We start from the raw sequence: 18,640 nt of genomic DNA, 5'->3' as shown, positions 1-18,640 counted from the left end.
GTGGGCTTATAATGGATATTAGTAGACAACCTATCCCCAGAGATGGAGACAGACAAGTCGAGGAAGGGAAGGGAAGTGTCAGAGATGGACCATGTAAGGGTGAGAGAAGAGTGGAAATTGGAAGCAAAGTTGATAACGTTTTCCAGTTCAGGGCGGGAGCAGGAAACGGCACCAATACAGTCATCAATGTACCGGAAAAAGAGTTGGGGGAGGGGGCCTGAGTAGGACTGGAACAAAGAATGCTCGACATTTCCCACAAAAAGACAGGCATAACTAGGACCCATGCGGGTACCCATAGCGACACCTTTTACTTGAAGGAAGTGCGTGGAGTTGAAGGAGAAGTTGTTCAATGTGAGAACAAGTTCAGCCAGGTGGAGGAGGGTGGTGGTGGATGGGGACTGGTTGGGCCTCTGTTCCAGGAAGAAGCGGAGAGCCCTCAAACCATCCTGGCGGGGGATGGAGGTGCAGAGCGATTGAACGTCCATAGTGAAGAGGAGGCGGTTGGGACCAGGAAACTGGAAATTGTCAAAATGACGTAAGGCATCAGAAGAGTCACGGATGTAGGTGGGAAGAGACTGGACCAGCGGAGAAAAGATAGAGTCAAGATAGGAAGAAATAAGTTCAGTGCGGCAGGAACAGGCTGACACAATGGGTCTGCCGGGACATTCCCGTTTGTGGATTGTGGGAAGGAGGTAGAAGCGGGCTGTCCGGTGTTGCGGGACTATGAGGTTGGAAGCTGTAGAGGGAAGATCTCCAGAGGAGATGAGGTCAGTGACAATCCTTTGGATGGTGGCTTGATGTTCGGTGATGGGGTCATGGTCCAGAGGGAGGTAGGAAGAAGTGTCTGTGAGTTGGCGCTGAGCCTCTGCAAGGTAGAGGTCAGTACACCATACAACAACAGCACCACCCTTGTCTGCAGGTTTGATGACCATGTCGGGGTTGGACCTGAGAGAACGGACTGACTCAAGATCAGAGGGGGACAGGTTAGAGTGAGTGAGGGGGGCAGAGAAATTGAGATGACAAATGTCTAGCCGACAGTTTTCAATGAAGAGATCAAGAGCGGGTAAGTGGCCAGGGGTAGGGGTCCAGTAGAGGGAGAATGCTGGAGGTGGGTGAACGGGTCTGCTGGTCGGGAGGAGGACTCCTGGTCAAAGAAGTGAGCCTGGAGGCGGAGAAATATTTTCTGGATACAGCCTAAGGGGATTTCCATGGATCCAGTCCCTCAGTTCAACTTGGTGGGGGTACCTGACACAGTGGTCTTCCCCAGTGAACCTTTGCAGCAGCTGCCCCAAGCTGTAGTGCGTCTGTCAGCACGTAGTCTTGGACCTTGGAATGTGCCAGTCTGCAACATTAGGTCGTGGACAACTCTTTGCGCTGGAAGACCAGCAAGTTTCGGGCAGACCAAAGGGCGTCTTTCACCGAATTGATAGTCCTCCAGCAGCAGTTGATGTTTATCTCGGTGTGCATCCCTGAGAACAGCCTGTCGAGCACAGACTCCTGTGTTGCACAGCTGCTTGGGATGAACCGCGATAAAAACCACTGCATCTTTTTCTACACCTGCTTTGCAAAGACAGACAGGGCAGTCCTCTCTCCTCTGTCTTGTTTGTTTGCTGTATTGAACCCTTTGCTGAGTCTATTAGAAAGGATGCAAGCATAAGGGAGGGGTTACAATCCGAGGCAGTGGAGTCACTCAGGTTAAAACTTCCCTGTACCTGGATGACGTCGCCGTCTTTTGCTCGGATCCGCTGTCTGTTCGCAGACTGATCAGCATCTGCGACCAGTTCGAACTCGCCTCGGTAGCCAAAGTTAACCACGGCAAGTGCGAGTCCATGTTCTTTGGGAACTGGGCTGACCGATCCTTTGTCCCCTTCACCGTCAGATCAGACTACCTGAAGGTGCTGGGGATATGGTTTGGAAGGGCCGGGTCGTGCACCAAAACCTGGAAGGAGCGAGTAGCCAGGATCCACCATAAGCTGGGCATGTGGGAGCAGCGATCTCTCTCCATTGTGGGTAAGAACCTGGTCATCAGGTGCGAGGCGCTCACGTTGCTGTACGTGGTGCAGGTCTGGCCCATACGCCACTCCTGCGCTGTGGCGATCACCCGAGCCATTTTCCGCTTCATATGGGATTCCAAAATGGACCAGGTCTGGAGGGACACGATGTTCAAACCCCTGGATAAGGGCGGGTAAAATGTACCCAACATCGCCCTCATCCTGATGACGACCTTCGTGTGCAGCTGCATCAAGCTGTGCGCAGATCCCCAGTACACAATTTCCAAGTGTCACTACGTGCTGAGGTTATATCTGTCCTCAGCGTTGTGAAGGATGGACCTGGTCACATTGCTGCGGAATGCTGCATCCAGTTGGACCGTGCCGTACCACCTATCCTTCGTGGGAAAGTTTCTGTGGAAAAACATCTTTGACCACCAATCCTTCAGGTAGTGGTCTTCACGGAATGTCCTCAAGGCCCTACAGGAAAAGGAGATGGTGGATCCAGTCGGATGGTTCCCCGAGCAAACTGCCAAAGTCATTTGGCGGAATGCCTCATCACCAGAACTTTCACACAAGCACCAAGATGAAACTTGGCTGGTGGTGAGAAGAGCCCTCCCCATCAGATCCTTCCTGCACGCCCGAAGTCTCACCCCCTCCGCACAATGCCCTCGAGATGACTATGGTGGGGAAGAGACAGTTGCCCACCTCTTTCTCTGAATTGCCTACAATGCAAGTATATCCCTCCTTAAATAAGGAGACCAAAACTGTACACAGTACTCCAAGTGTGGTTTCACCAACACCCTGTACATTTGTAGCAAGACTTCTCTCCTTTTATACTCCATTCCCCTTGTAATAAAGGGTAACATTCCATTTGCCTTCCTAATTATTTGCTCTACCTGCATGCTAGCTTTTTGTGATTCATGTACGAAGACACCAGATCCTTCTATACCGCCGCATTCTGTAGTCTCTCGCAATTTAAATAATATTTAATTTATCTGTTCTTACTACCAAAGTGAATAACCTCACATTTTCCCACATTATACTCCAGCTTCCAAATGTTTGCCAGGATCCAAGAGGCCCTGGCGGAATCGAAACTGAGCATCGATGAGCAGATTATTGCTAAATGCGTGGTGATTGATATCACTGTTGATGACATCTTCCATCACTTTGCTGATGATTGATAGTGGACTGATGGGGTGGTAATTGGTCAGATTGGATTTGTCCTGCTTTTTATTATGGACAGGACACACCTGGGCAATTTTCCACATTGTCGAGTAACTGTTTGTGTTGTAGCTCAAAAGAAAATTATCTTAATAAATTATCGGCTGTAAGCACGTTTGTCATCGGGTTGAATAATTTCTGTGTGAGGAATGTTCCAGCATCATAAACCAGGGGAACGTGCTGACTGAGCTGTGTCTTCATCTCTTCTGGGCAGTCGGACAGTTCACCCTTCATTCTGCTCTGATTCACTTTCCCAAAGCAGATCTACAGATTCTCACATCTGGAGACTGGGTTTTCTTGTTAGGTTCCTTTCGAGTTTTCTTGCTCCTGAATGATAATATATGCCAACCATGGATCAACCTTACGTTGTGTCCCAGTCTTGATTAAGAGCGACACATAACGGCACCAACACTCTGAAACAAACAACACGGTCACACTTTCCTTCAGTGAGATTAATGTTGAGGCGGTTTCCATGTCGAATGCAATTGTGAACAAATTTCTCACGAAGAAATTGTGGGTGATTTGAGTATTTGCACTGAATTTCTGTGCAAAAAGGGACAGTTTCAAACAGCCATTCTGAAATCACTTCCTTCACAAAGACAAAGACTGTGCTGTCTTAACGTGTCACTCAACTTCACAAACAAATTTGAACTCGAAGTTCAGGAGAAGACAGAGTGGTGAATGATTGATAGTGTAATCTTTGGATGAGAAAAGATACTAAACGTACAAAATCCAACATTTGAGCTAGTGTGTAAGATTGATCTTTCCATGGAGATGTTCACTGGAACACTGGAACAGGCCCAAGTCAGAAATGTTGACATGAGAGCAGGGGGGAGTGTTGAAACGGCAAGGAACCAGAAGCTCGGGGTCATGCTTTCGGACTGAGCAGAAGTGTTCGACATAATCTGCGTTTGGTCTCCCCAATTTGGAGGAGACTGCAATGTGAGCAGCGAATACAGTACACTAAATTGAAAGAAGTACAAGTAAATTGCTGCTTCACCTGAAAGGAGTGTTTGGGCTTTAAATAATGAGCAGAGAGGAGGGAAAAGGGTAGGTATTATATCTCCTGCGATTGCATGAGAAGGTGCCTTGGCAAGGGGACGAGGTGTCAGGGATAATGGAGGAGTGGACCAAGGTGTCGTGGAGGGAACGATCCCTTCGGAATGCTGAGAGGAGGATGCGTTTGGTGGTGGCATCACGCTGGAGGTGGTGGAAATGGTGGAGGATGATCCTTTGGATGTGGAGTGGAAAGTGAGGACAAGGGGATCCCTGTCGCAGTTCTGGGAGGGAGGGGAAGGCAGAGGTTGAGGGTCCCGTCAACTACACTGGGATGGGGGCAAGGGGGCGGTTGAAATCTGGTGATGTTTTAGAGAAACAGCACTGAAACAGGCCCTTCGGCCCCCCGAGTCTGTGCCGAACATCAACCACCCATTTATACTAATCCGACACCAATCCCATCTTCCTACCAAACATCCCCACCTGTTCCTATATTTCCCAACCACCTACCTGTATTAGTGACAATTTATAATGGCCAATTTACCTATCAACCTGCAAGTCTTTTGGCTTGTGGGAGGAAACCGGAGCACCAGGAGAAAATCCACACAGACACAGGGAAAACTTGCAAACTCCACACAGGCAGTATCAGGAATCGAACCCAGGTCGCTGGAGCTGTGAGGCTGCGATGCTAACCACTGTGCCACTGTGCCACTCTTGCTGAATTTAATTTCAAACACTCCTTGAACTCTCTGCCGATGAAGACTGCAAAAGGGAAGAACAACCACACAACAAGGGTCTCAAATCCAAGACCCTGAGATTTAAAGACTCATGCTCTACCAACTGAGCTAACAAGGCCTGATACAGTACTTCTACTCTGATACAGTAAATCCACTTACAGAAGCCCCAAAGTGTGAGAAATTCCTCTCACTCATCAATAATAAAACTGAAATCTTTTTACCTTCCAAATGCTGCCATCTATTTTGTCAGTATTTATTTCTCTCTCCTTTTTATTTAGTTCATGCATTTCTTCAGAATTTTTTTTTCAATTATATCTGAGGGAAGAAATTAACAGATCTGGCAGCTCAAAACTGGGCATCCATGAGGCACTGTGGGCCATCAGCAGCAGCAGAATTGTATTTAAACACAATATCTTACCTCATGGCCTGGCATATCCCTCACTCTACCATTACCATCAAGCCAAGGGAGCAATAGTGGTTCAATGAAGTGTGCAGGAGGGCATGTCAGGAACAGCACCAAGCAGACCTAAAAATGAGGTGTCAACCTGGTGAAGTTACAACACAGAATTACTTGCATGTCATATAGCGGAAGCAGCATGCAATAGACAGAGCTAAGCAATCTCACAATCAACAGATCAGATCAAAGCTCTGCAGTCCTGCCACATCCAGTCCTGAATGGTGGTGGATAATTAAACAATTAACAGGAGTCACAGAGAGTCATAGAGTCGTACAGCATAGAACCAGGCCCTTCGGCCCACTGCGTCCATGCCGACTATAATGCCTATCTATACTAATCCGACCTGCCTGCATTAATTCCATATCCCTCCATGCCTTGCTCATTCAAGAACCTGTCCAGATGCCTCTTAAATGTGACTACTGTTCCTGCCTCCACCAGGCAGCTCATTCCAGATACCCACTATTCTTTCTGTGAAATATTTACCCCTTTGACCCCCTTTAAACCTCCTCCCTCTTAGCTTAAATCTATGCCCTCTAGTTTTTGTCACCCCTACCATGGGAAACAGACTCTGGCTATCTACACTATCTATGCCTCTCATAAAGTGTGACGTAGGAGTGAAGAACGAGTGGCCAAGAGGAGGGAAGTGGCACGGCCTAGAGCTAATGGCTGGAGTGGGGGTTGGGGGGCTGGGAGCGAGTGGCAGGAGAGCTGGGTGACGCGAGAAGGGAACAATCATCCAGGGGAGCAGCGAGGTGGAGAGCGAGCAGCTGAGGAGAAGAAGCATCAAGGCCGAGGGGGGAGAGCTCCAACCTCAAAGTCTCCCATTCAGCTGCTTCCTCCAGCTGAGTGAGAGGCTGGATACCCGATGACGCTTTAGCGTGAATGTGCGAAGATGGACCATGGGCGGATATGCGATGATGTTGGTGCTGAGCCATGACATCATCCTGTGCATGTGCCACTTAACCCTGGCAAGATGTAGCTGTGCCTATGCGCAGCTTGGCGCACTCCGATGATGTCAGCGGGCCGCTCCGTTGACAGGAATCACATTGTGTCAGCAGTGCCCACATCCCAGGAAAGAATAAAAAAGAGATTTACCACAATGGTAGCAGGGTGAGGGATTTCAGTTATGTGGAGAGATTGGAGAAGCTGAGGTTGTTCTTCTTGGAGCAGAGAACGTTCAGAAGTGATTTGTCCGAGGTGTTCAAAATCATGATGGTTCTCAACAATTTAAATCAGGAGAAACTGTTTCCAGTGGTAAAAGGGTCAGTAAGCAGAGGACACAGATATCAGGTGATTGGCAGAAGAACCAGAGATGACATGAAGAACCATTTTTACACAGTAATGTGTTGTGATAAAGAAAGAAAAGACTTGCATTTATATAGCACCTTTCCTGACCACTGGACATATCAAAGCACTTTGGAGACAATGAAATACTTTTGAAGTGTAATCACTGTTGTAATGTCAGAAATGCAGCAGCTAATACCCACAAACAGCAATGTGATAATGACCAACTGATCTGATTGAGGGGCAAATATTGATCGCAACACCAGGGACAATTGCTCTTCACTTGTTTGAAATTGCAGCATGGGATCTTTTACATTCACCCAAACATGCAGAGCAGGTCTTGGTTTAACATCACACCTGAAAGGCAGCACCTTCAACACCCTCAGTGCTGTACTGGAGTGTCAGCTGTGAAATCTGAACCCAGAAGCTTGTGATTTCGAGGTGAGTGTGACCAACTGAGCCACAGCTTTTACCTGAGTCTCAATCCTTCTACCAACAGTTTCTCTCTATCGGGTCTGTCACGACCCCTCATGATTGTGAACACCTCTATCAAATCTCCTCTCTAAGGAGAACAACCCCATCTTCTCCAATCTATCCACATAACTGAAATCCTAACCACATGTTGCAGAAAGGAATTTTTCCTCATGTTCCTTCTGGTTTTGTCAGTCACCTTAAATCTGTAACCTTCGGTTATTGACCTTTCAGCAGTTAGAAACAGTTCCTCAGTATTTACTCTACCTCAAACCTTCAAGGAAGCTCTGCAAAGTAACTGAAAATCAAGTTGTCAGAAGTGGGATTTAAACACATGCCTCCAGTGAAAGCTGCAACCTGAACAGAGAAGCTGAAACCGCTCAGTCACCTCAACTGTTCAGACCTTTTTGACCTCGTCATCACTTCTGTAATTTGAAAGGTTCACTCAGTTCAGGAACTTGTTCAATGTTACTGGAATGCTCAGTGACTGGGACATTAACTCCCCCGGGTTTTCCTGAGCTTGTTCTCGGTGTATGGGGATGTTTATCCTGGGCTGTGGAATCTTGCATCCCTGTAATGGACATTAACCCACTGATTGAATCTGTATTCACTGCTTTCCGCTGGTGCTGGGTAATTGCGGAGTGTGGGGCTGGAATGTTGCTGCTTGTCCCAGCCTCACTCACTCTGGGAAAGAGTGAATAATTGATGCGTCTGTTCTGTATCTGAAATGTGACTTCGATCCACTGTTATTAACCGAGGCAGCGCTGCAGAAGGATACGTTAATAATCTCTCACTAATCAACTGTAAACAGTGAGAATGTGTAACTTTGAGCAGCGCTTTCTGCACCGTCAGGGCTGGAAAGTTGAGGGAGGGAGAAACACTGTCAGTATCTGAGTGTATACAGCACTGTACAGAGAAAGAGCCAATATTCCGGGGCTGAGACACAGTGCATCTTTTCACATTTAATCACAATAATATCCACAGTCAGGAACTGAAAAGGATGAAAAACCGAATAGCAAGAGCAAAAGTAAGAAAACTAAGCAATTATAGATTAGCTGATAAGCTTTCACTGTGTTACCTGGTAGTCTACTGTTTTATATTCAATGCTCTCTCCACTGTGGCCAGGGAATGATTTCTTCTCAAGGGCTGAATATTAACAAAACTTCTTGGAATTTAAAATCTTTCAAAATTAATTCCATGGAGATAATGGGGAAAAGTCAAATAACTGCATCGATTATAGGAGAGCTGGTTTGTGATGATGTGGATGTGTCTGCAGTGTGCAGGACCAGACTGTTTTTATAGATTCACAATGAATGTTCCATCTTTATTTATAACAGTAAAACTGATCGTGGACAATGGCTATTCTGGTTGCAGCAACCTGAAGATTTAAGTCATTGACACCCTGCTTTAGGGTAATCTAGAAAGAACAACACCCAGCTCTGTCAGTTAGTGTGCTTGTTTGTTAACCCACAATTTGTTGGTTCAAGCACATAAAAGGATGAGGCTTTATTAACTTAAACTCTTCTACATCTGCTGTATTACTCTTGCTGTTGATTCTTCAAAGATAAGGTTAATCAAGACTTTCTTTGTGAAATCCATGCTGACTGTGTTTTATTATTTTTTCATTTTCATATGTATTTTCTACTTTTGGGGATTACAGGATATTTTAATTTTTTTTGATTTTATTTTTATTTATTGCATTTATTGCCCATCCCTAATTCCCTCGAGAAGGTGGTGGCGAGCTGCCTTCTTGAACCAGTGCAGTCGATGTGGTGCTGTTCGGAAGGGAGTTCCAGGATTTTGACCCAGCCACAGTGAAGGAACGGTGATATAGTTCCAATTCCAGGATGGTGTGAGACTCAGAGGGGAACTTGCAGGTTGTGGTGTTCCCATGCATTTGCTGCCCTTGTCCTTCTAGGTGACAGAAGTCATGGGTTTGGAAGGTGCTGTGTAAGGGGTCTTGCTGTGTTGCTGCAGTGCATCTTGTGGATGGTACACGCTGTGTGTTGGTGATGGAGAGAGTGAATATAGTGAATGAGGCGCCAATCAAGTGGGCTGCTTTGTCCTGGATGACGTTGAGCTTCTTAAGTGTTGTTGGAGCTGCACCTATCCAGGCAATGGAGAGTATTGCATCACACTCCTGACTTGTGCCTTGTAGATAGGGGACAGACTTTGGGGAGTCAGGAGGTGAGTTACTTGCCGCAGGATTCCTAGTGTCTGACCTGCTCTTGTAGCCATGATATTTCTTTGGCTACTGCAATTCAGTTTCTGGTCAATGGTAACCCCCAGGATGTTGATAGTGGGGGATTCAGCAATCGTAATGCTGTTGAATGTCAAGGGGAGAGGGTTAGATTCTCTCTTGTTTCAGAAGGTCATTGCCTGGGACTTGCTTGACTCGAATGTGAAATATCCTTATTGTCGGGTATTGTATTGTACTGTACAGTGACTACACTTGGAAAGTCCTTCATTGGCTGTAAAAGGCTTTACAAAGTCCTGTGGTCATGAAATGCATGTGTTGCTTTTTCCATTGTTATCAATGTCATTTTGATCAAAAGATAGGTTTTGTGAGCACAAAGTTTAAATCAATGTTGATTCAAATAATGTAAAAGCATCTATATTCTTGCACAATACTTAACAATCACCATCTTCCCATCCTTGCAGAGTACAATGTTTTTGACCCTGAAATTGATTCCACAATCTCAGTCCCTCAGACAATTTCAGCCCAGTTCTGATGAAAGATCACAGATCTGAAACGTTAACTCTGTTTCTCTCTCCACAGATGCTGTCAGACCTGCTGAGTATTTCCAGCATTTTCAAGAGTCTCGATTTAATGAATAGGAAACTTGTTTCAGATCAGATTGGGAGACAGTGTGAAACCACTCCATTGTACTCATGTCTGAGATTCTGAGGACAGCTGGCTGTTAGTGGAAGACATCATTAATTAAATGTACCTAGCAACAGCTCAGACCAATTATTATTTTACATGGTGGTGTGATGGCAATCCAGGGGTTAAAAGTAGGGATCTTGTAAGGTTTCAGTGTGCAGGAACACTAGAAGATCTCAGGGGTAAAGGCTCAGATCATCAACCAAGTTCTCCACCTGATGAGGGATCTAGGCTGGACAAAGAGGACCGTGACACTCTGAGACCAAGCTCGTCAGTCCACACACCTGCTAGAGCTGTAAAGTTATATTCCCCAAGTTTGTTAAGTATAATTTTACTTCCAATTATTAAGTACTATTTTACTCTCAATAAAAGTTCTGGACTTATTAATCAAGTATCCTGTTGATTTAATTGGTTAAAGTCATGCCCAAAGAGATTGTCCACAATAGACTTTCCAGAACTGAAAGATAAGTCTGCAAGGATTGCTAATTTTACAGCCCTGTTTAAAAAGAGAGATAAACCCAGGAATTACAGACCAGTTCGTCTAATGTCAGTGGTGGGGAAACTTTTAGAGACAATTATCCAGGAGAAAATTAACTGTCACTTGGTAGAACATGGGCTAATAAATGACAGCCAGTACAGATTGGTTAACAGAAGATTGTGTCTGAATTAATTAATGAATTAATTTATTTGATGAAGTTTCACAGAGTGTTGACCAGGGTGGTGAGGTTGATGGTGTGTGTCTGGACTTCAAAATTGTGTTTGAAAAAGTCCCATAAAATAGACTTGTTAACAAAATTTGAGCAGATGGGATTAAAGAGGCAGTGGCAGCGGGGATACACAATTGGCTGAGAGTCGGAAAGCGTAAAGTAGGGTGAATGCTTGTTTTTCAGAATGGAGGGACTAATACAGTCATGTCACTGTTGTTGCAGTGTGCGCAGTGTCTGACTCTGAGCTGCCCTAGGGAGGGGGCTGTTTGTGATGTTCCTGTGGGGTGTATTATCATCAGGGTATCTCTCTGAGCTGTCCCAGGGATGGGGCAGTTTGTGATATCCTTGTGCATGTCATGCAGGCCCACTGGCGTGTGGTTCCATCCTGATGCCAAGAAACAGAGCCCCATCTATGGGCAAAAAGTCTCACTTCCCTGTGGGTGTCTTGAGAGAGAAGAAGGCTTCGGGAGTAAACCTGGACAGTAAATCCGGAGTGGAGTCCCGTAGGCGGTTACCTGTTACTTATCAGGTAGTTTTCCAGCAACTCCTACAGCAGAGCTGGTACCAAACAGTACTGTTTTTTTCCTTTCCTTTGGACAATACTAGCAATGCTGAGAGGGGGCCCTGATGCTCAGTGTCTCCATACTATTTGCCCAGGCCTGTGCCCTGGAGAGGACACTCCAGCTTCGTGGTTAAACATTAGCAAAATATGGGAAGAAACAGTTACCGATTATAAGCTCTCACTCAATTGGTGTAGACTATGAGCACCAGGGGTTACTTTTGACAGTGGGAAGATCATCATGTCTCATTGGATAACTACCACCTACTCCAAGCTGTGCAGCCCCCAGTCAGTTAGGTGCTGTCCTGCCACGACCTACTTGCTTCAATGGGTGCTTGCAGCTTCGAGAGATATCTCTCAACTGGCAGATTGATAATCTACGCACCAGGCAAGACAAACTCAACAAAGAAGACACCAGTGCTTCGCATCACAAGCTGGAATGTAAGGACCATGTGTCCTGGCCTTAATGACAACCTTCTGCAGGTTGATGACACACACAGGACAGCTGTGATTGACAAGGAACTCACAAGGCTCAATGTGGACATTGCTGTGCTGCAAGGAACTAGACTCATAGACTCATTCAAAGTGGATCCCTCAAAGAGAAACACTACACCTTATTCTGGCAGGGGAAAGCCCAAGAGGCAACTCGTGAGCATGGAGTGGGTTTCACAGTACAAAACACGCTACTTGCAATGAGTGAACCCCCCACAGTTGGTTCAGAGAGACTTCTTACCCTTCACTTGTCAACAAGCGCGGGTGCAGTTAATCTCATGTGCATCTATGTCCCGACACTCACCTCCACCCCAGATGTCAAGGATCAATTCTATGAGACACTTGACACTGCCATCAGTAGAATTCCCAGCACCGAGGGACTGTATCTTCTCGGGGATTTCAACGCAAGCTTGGGTACTGACTATAGCTTGGCCAATGAGCATAGGGCACCAGGGGATTAGCAAGATGAACAAAAATGGACAGAGGTTTCTGGAGCTATGCTGCCACCATGGACTCTGTGTGACGAACAGCTATTTCCAGGTCAATCTGTGCCACAGGGTGTCCTGGAGACGTCCGAGATCATGCCACTGGCACCAGCTAGACCTTATCATCACCAGACATACCACCCTCAGCAGTGTCCTCATCACACGCAGCTATCACAGCGCTGACTGTGACACTGACCACTCCCTGGTGTGTCGCAAGGTCAGGCTTCAGCCAAGGAAGCTTCACCCATTCAAGAAGAAAGGTCGTTCTCGGATCAACACTAGCCGAACCACTGACCCAGAAAGGACCCAGGAGTTCCTCAACATCCTCGATCAGGCTCTTTCAGGAAACACCGAAGGCCTCAGTGCAGTGTCAAAGTGGAATCATCTGCACGCCACCATGTATAACTCTGCACTCACTGTATGGGAAAAGAAATGGGAGGAATGCTGACTGGTTTGAGGCTTATTGGACTGAAATGGAGTCAGTTACTGCAACTAAGAAGAAAGCCCTCATGAACTACAAACAAGTCTCCAGCAAACAAACTCTAGATGCTCTCAGAGCTGCCAGAAACAAGTCTCTGCAGACTGCTCGGCACTGCACCAATCAATACTGGTTAAAACTCTGCAACAGCATACAATCTGCCACTGAATCTGGGGGATGCTAGAGGGACATATGAAGGAATTCAACACACCAAGGTTCCTTAGACAGCACCTTCCATACCCGCAACCTCCACCAACTAGACGGACAAGGGCAGCAAATTCATGGGAACATCACCACCTGCAAGTTCCCCTCCAAGCCACACACTATCGTGACTTGGAACTATATCGCCTTTCCTTCACTGTCGCTGGGTCAAAATCCTGGAACACCCTTCCTAACAGCACTGTGGGTGTACCTACCTCACATAGACTGCAGCGGTTCAAGAAGGCAGCTCATCACCACATTCTCAAGGGAAATGAGGGATGGGCAATAAATGCTGGCTCAGCCAGTGATGACCACATCACATGAATGAATAAAAAAAAAATTATGAAAGCAACGGGCCCAGCAGTAACTAAATCAGCACCTTTGAAGACAAAGACAGGGACGATCATCACTGAACCTAACAAGCAGATGGAAAGGTGAGTGGAGCATTACCTTGAACTCTACATAACGGAGAACATTGTCATTGAAGTAGCTCTCAGCACCATTCCAGACTTCCCTGTCATGGAGGAGCTGGACAGCGACACCACCATAGAGCTCAACAACGCCATTGACCGTCTTGCCAGTGGTAAAGCCCTGGGAAATGATGGTATTCCACCTGGAAACATCAAAAGTGGAAAAGCAGCTCTGCTACAGCATCTCCATGAACTTCTGTGTCTCTGTTGGAAGGGGAGATCTGCACCTCTAAACATGCGTGATGCAAACATTGTCACCTTGCACAACAATAAGGGGGAATCGCAGTGACTGCAGCAAGTACTGAGGCATCTCCTTGCGAAGTATTGTGGGGAAGGTCTTTGCTCACATTGCTCTGACCAGATTGCAGACCCTGACATCACACATCTATCCTGAGTCTCAGTGCAGCTTCAGAGCTGGTAGATCGACAGTCGACATGATTTTCTCACTTCGGCAGTTGCAGGAGAAGTACTGTGAACAGTACAGACCACTCTACATTGTCTTTATAGACATCACCAAGGCCTTCGATCTTGTCAGCAGAGACGGACTCTTCAAACTGCTGTGGAAACTAGGCTGCCCTCCTGAACTCTTGGGCATCATCTCTTCTTTCCACGAGAACATGCACAGTTCCATCAGTTACAATGGAGCAAAATCTGACACTTTCACGATCAGCAGTGGGGTAAAACAGGGTGTGTCTTGGTGCAAACTCTCTTCGGAACGTAGGAGGAGGCAGTTTAACCTGTCGAGCCTGATCTGTCATTCAATTACATCCTTGCTGATCATCTACCTCAACACCACTTTCCCGCGCTCTCCCCATATCCCTTGATGTCATGAGTATCAAGATTTCTATCAATTTCTGTCCTGAACATGCTCAATGATTGAACTTTCACAAACCCCTGAGGTAGAGAATTCCAAAGATTCACCACCCTCTGAGTGAAGAAATTCCACCCTATCTCAGTTTTAAATGGCCTTTTAAATGAAACTTTAAGGAATACAAGCCCAGTTTCCTCATAAGACAATCCCACCATCCCAGGGATTAGTCTGGTGACCCTCCATTGCACTCCTTCTGTGGCAAGGATATCCTTCCTTAGATAAGGAAACCAAAACTGTACACAATACTCCAGCACGATCTCACCAAGGCTCTATACAATTGCAGCAAGACATCTTTATTCCTGTACTCATGACCCCTCGTGTTAAGGCCAACATACCATTTGCCTTCCTAATTGATTGCTGCACCTGCATGCGAGCTTTTAGTGTCTCTTGAACAAGGACACCCAGGTCCCTTTGGACATCAACACTTCCCAACCTCTCACCATTTAAGAAATATTCTTTCTTTCTGTTTATTCTACCAAAGTGGATAACTTCACACTTATTCACATTATATTCCATCTGTCATTTCATTCACTTATCCTGTCCAAGTCCCCTGGAAACCTCCTTGTAACCTCCTCACAGCTCACATCCTTTACAATTGGCATATTCTTCTCCATGCTGCTATTTTAAACTTTCAGTGACTCAGATGGGGGTGTCCACCTGCATACCAGAGCTGATGACAAGCTATTCATCTTGGCAAGACTGCGCACCAAGACCAAAATGAGTCAGTTCTTGGTCTGTGAGTTGCTGTTTGCTGATGACGCTGTGCTGACATCCCAAAATGAAGTTCATTAACAGCAGCTTGTATATCGGTTCTCCCTGGCCTGCAAGGCGTTTGGACTGACGATCAGCATCAGGAAGATCAAAGTTATGGGCCAGGACTAGAGACTCCACCTTCCATCAACATCGACAGGCTCACTTTGGAGGTTGTCAACAGCTTCACATACCTTGGATCAACAATCACCAGCAATCTGTCCCTTGATACTGAAATCAGCACCAGGATTGTCAATGCTGCAGCTGTCATGTCAAAGTTGAGAAGACGAGTGTGAACCGACAGCAAACTGATCGAAAATACAAAACTCCGCGTGTAACAGGCTTGTGTTCTCAGCACCCTCCTTTATAGTAGAGAAGCATCAACAACTTATGCAAGCCAAGAAAAGCAGCTGAACAGCTTCCACCTCCGCTGTCTCAGATGGATATTGGGCATTTCCTGGCAGGACAGAGTGCCGAATGCAGAAGTACACCAGCGTGCAGGGATCTGCAGCATGTTTGTCCTCTTGAGTCTGCGGTGACTCTGTTGACTGAGTCATGTGTGCTGAATGGATGACGGTCGCTTTGCCAAAGACACGCTCTTTGGTGAGCTTGCTATCAGCACGAGACCAACAGGTCACCCACGTCTGTGATACAAGGACATCTGCAAAGTGAGATCTCAAGCTGACTGGGATTGGAGTCGATGCATGGGAAGTCCTTCCTGCTGACTGGAATTCCTGGAGAAAGGCATTCAGGAAGACCATGGGAAAAGCAGAGGACAAAAGAAATGACCAGATGGTGGGAAAGAGAGCTCAGAGGAAGGAAAAATTATCAGTCGACCTCGGGCCAATGATATTCATCTGTACCAGCTGCGGAAGGGTTTGTCACTCACGAGTCATCCTCTACAGCCACAACAAACGATGTTTCACACAGAAGTGACGTACTCCCCGGGTGTAGACCATCGTCTTCCGAGACAGACGGTTGCCTATTACAATTACAACTGCAGCGACAACGACAAGAGCGAGTCAGAGGCTGGGAACACTGCCGTGACGAACTCAGCTCTTGACTCGCCAAAGCCTGCCCACTATCTACAAGGCCTTCCTCTGATTTCAATTGCACACACGTTGTTGATCTGGCTCTGTAGCTTAGTTGGTTAAAGCACCTGTCTAGTAAACAGGAGATCCTGGGTTCAACTCCCAGCAGAGCCTTATTTCACAGTAGCAACATGCTTGAGAAGTTTCATTATCAACATTGACATGTGTGTCTTGTGAACTTTTGTTCAAAATACTTGATGAATTTCAATCACATAAAAAAACAGCCTTTGTGAAGGATATCAGTTTGGAATGGCTGTTCCTCTTTGTACAGAAATTCAGTCCTGATACATCAAAGGTAACGTCTTTGACATAAATTTGTTCACAGTTCCATTCAACCTGGAAAACAGCTTGATATTAATCTCACTGAAGGAGAGTGTTTGTGTCATTATGTGTTGCTTTTAACCGAGACTGGGACATGACGCAAGTGGGAGGGTTTCTCTGAGGTTTGGAATATTTGTCAGTCAGGAACAGGAAAAATCAAAGGAACCAAATAAGAAAACCTAAGTCTCATGTGGTTACCGAGAAACGGTGAGAAGATATTAAACTTTGTTGTATTTAATACAACTGTGTGAACTTTGATCTTTCCTGCCTTTTCTCAACAGTATTTGAAGGGTCTCAGTAAAAATGTTCAGTGTTGATGAGAGTGGGGTCTGGGTGAGCAGCTGTTTCATGTGACAGGGTCAGGACTGGATGCAGGAAGTTCTTTGACAGTCTCTCTCTGATGGGTTGAGTTGATTTTCAACTGGCAGCTGTTGCTGTTTTGATAATTCAAGTTCCCTCCACCGATTTGTTTGGACAGACAGTGCAGTATGAGGATGTAAAGGGTTAATGCTGAAGACAGTGGGATTAACCCCTCCCACAATCAGAGTGATGATGTAACAGTCACATGAGATGAGGTTTGGGAGGAGAGAGCAGCACCAAGGATGCGAGTTTCGGAGGCTTGATGAGTGTGTATATAGTATTGTGTAAATTAGAAAAGAGTTCTTAGTTCTTTCAGCAGGAAATGTGTCCCGAAAATATCACGAAACTCACAATTTTATTATTCAGGAGTTGGAACACAGGGATGTTAACTCCAAGTGACAGTAGTGGTTTCATTTAACAAAAGAAAAGGAGAGAATAATATTGCTCATTGATTGAAATCCCCCAGTGAGGAGACAGTTAAACAGGTGATCTGTTGGGGCATCCTTCGATCCAAGGTTTCGGCAGCATTTAATCTCCCTATTTGGTGAAATTCTCTGTTTTTTGCATCTTTTTTAATCCAGCTTTTATGGACCAGTGAAAAAACTGAAATAAGTGAACAGATCCATCCTTTCTTTTCTTCCTTCTTCCCATCAGTTTCTCTTTTCTGTCCCAATTTAATCTGCTGTTTCTGCTGTTTTATCTATTCCAATCAAAATTTAACATTCCAATCAAATCTATTTGTTATTCCACAGTGTCTCTCCATGTGTTTTATTCTGTTGTATTCTCTCACAGTCTGTTTGATGATCAATTTTACATCTCACTCTCTGTTCTGGTGAAGATCAGAAGCAGTGTTATCTGTTTGCAACACCCGACAAGTCGGCCTGAGGCTGTGTCTCATCGATAATGGGAACATAGGAACATAGGAGCAGGAGTCGGCCATTCAGCACATCGAGCCTGCCCCACCATTCAACATGATCATGGCTGATCATCCACTTCAATGCCCTTTTCCCCACACTTTCCTCATATTCCCTTATGTCATTTGTATTTAGAAATCTGTCAATCTCTGCTTTAAACATACTCAATGACTGAGCTTCCACAGCCCTCTGGGGTACAGAATTCCAAAGATTCACAACCCTCTGAGTAACAACATTTCTCCTCATCTCTGTCCTAAGTGGCTTTCCCCTTATTTTGAAATTGCGTCCCCTGGTTCTCGACTCCCCAACCAGGGGAAACATCTTAGCTGCATCTACCCTGACTGTCCTTTAAATATTTTGTAGGTTTCAATGAGATCACCTCTCATTCTTCAAAACTCCAGAGAATACAGCCCCAGTTTCCCCAATCTCTCTTCATCGGACAGTCCCACCATCCCAGGAACAAGTCTGATGAACCTTCTTTGCACTCTATCTATGGCAATAATATCCTTCCTAAGGCAAGGGGACCAAAACTGCACACAGTACTCCAAGTGCAGTCTAACCAAGGTTCTATACAATTGAAGCAAGAATTCACTACTCCTGTACTCAAATCCTCTTGTAATAAAGGCTAACATACTATTAGCCTTCCTAATTGCTTGCTGCACCTGAATGTTAGCTGTCAGTGACTTATTGCCATGGATACCAGGTCACCCTAATACTCTATACCTCAGTTAATAAAGGAAAGGATTCCATTTACCTGCTGAACCAGCTTATTGACCTGTACTGCTACTTCAGGGATCTGTGGACATTCACTCCAACGTCCCTCACTTCCTCTACACCGTTCAGTGTTCTCCCATTAATTGTGTATTCCTTTGCCTTTTTTGACGCCTGCTCTCGCTGTTC

The 18,640-nt window shown here is 45.8% G+C and overlaps 1 non-coding gene across 1 annotated transcript; it reads left to right on the top strand.

The window, feature by feature from the left end:
- Positions 1–16,185: 16,185 nt before the first annotated feature.
- Positions 16,186–16,259, top strand: trnat-agu (transfer RNA threonine (anticodon AGU)). The gene has a single exon. It is a non-coding gene; the product is annotated as a tRNA-Thr (tRNA).
- The last annotated feature ends 2,381 nt before the right edge of the window (positions 16,260–18,640 follow it).

Source organism: Heterodontus francisci, unplaced genomic scaffold (assembly GCF_036365525.1).
Source record: "Heterodontus francisci isolate sHetFra1 unplaced genomic scaffold, sHetFra1.hap1 HAP1_SCAFFOLD_278, whole genome shotgun sequence".
Lineage (NCBI taxonomy): Eukaryota > Metazoa > Chordata > Chondrichthyes > Heterodontiformes > Heterodontidae > Heterodontus > Heterodontus francisci.
The sequence above is the reverse complement of the archived record's forward strand: the minus strand, read 5'-3'. Positions and strand labels throughout refer to the sequence as shown.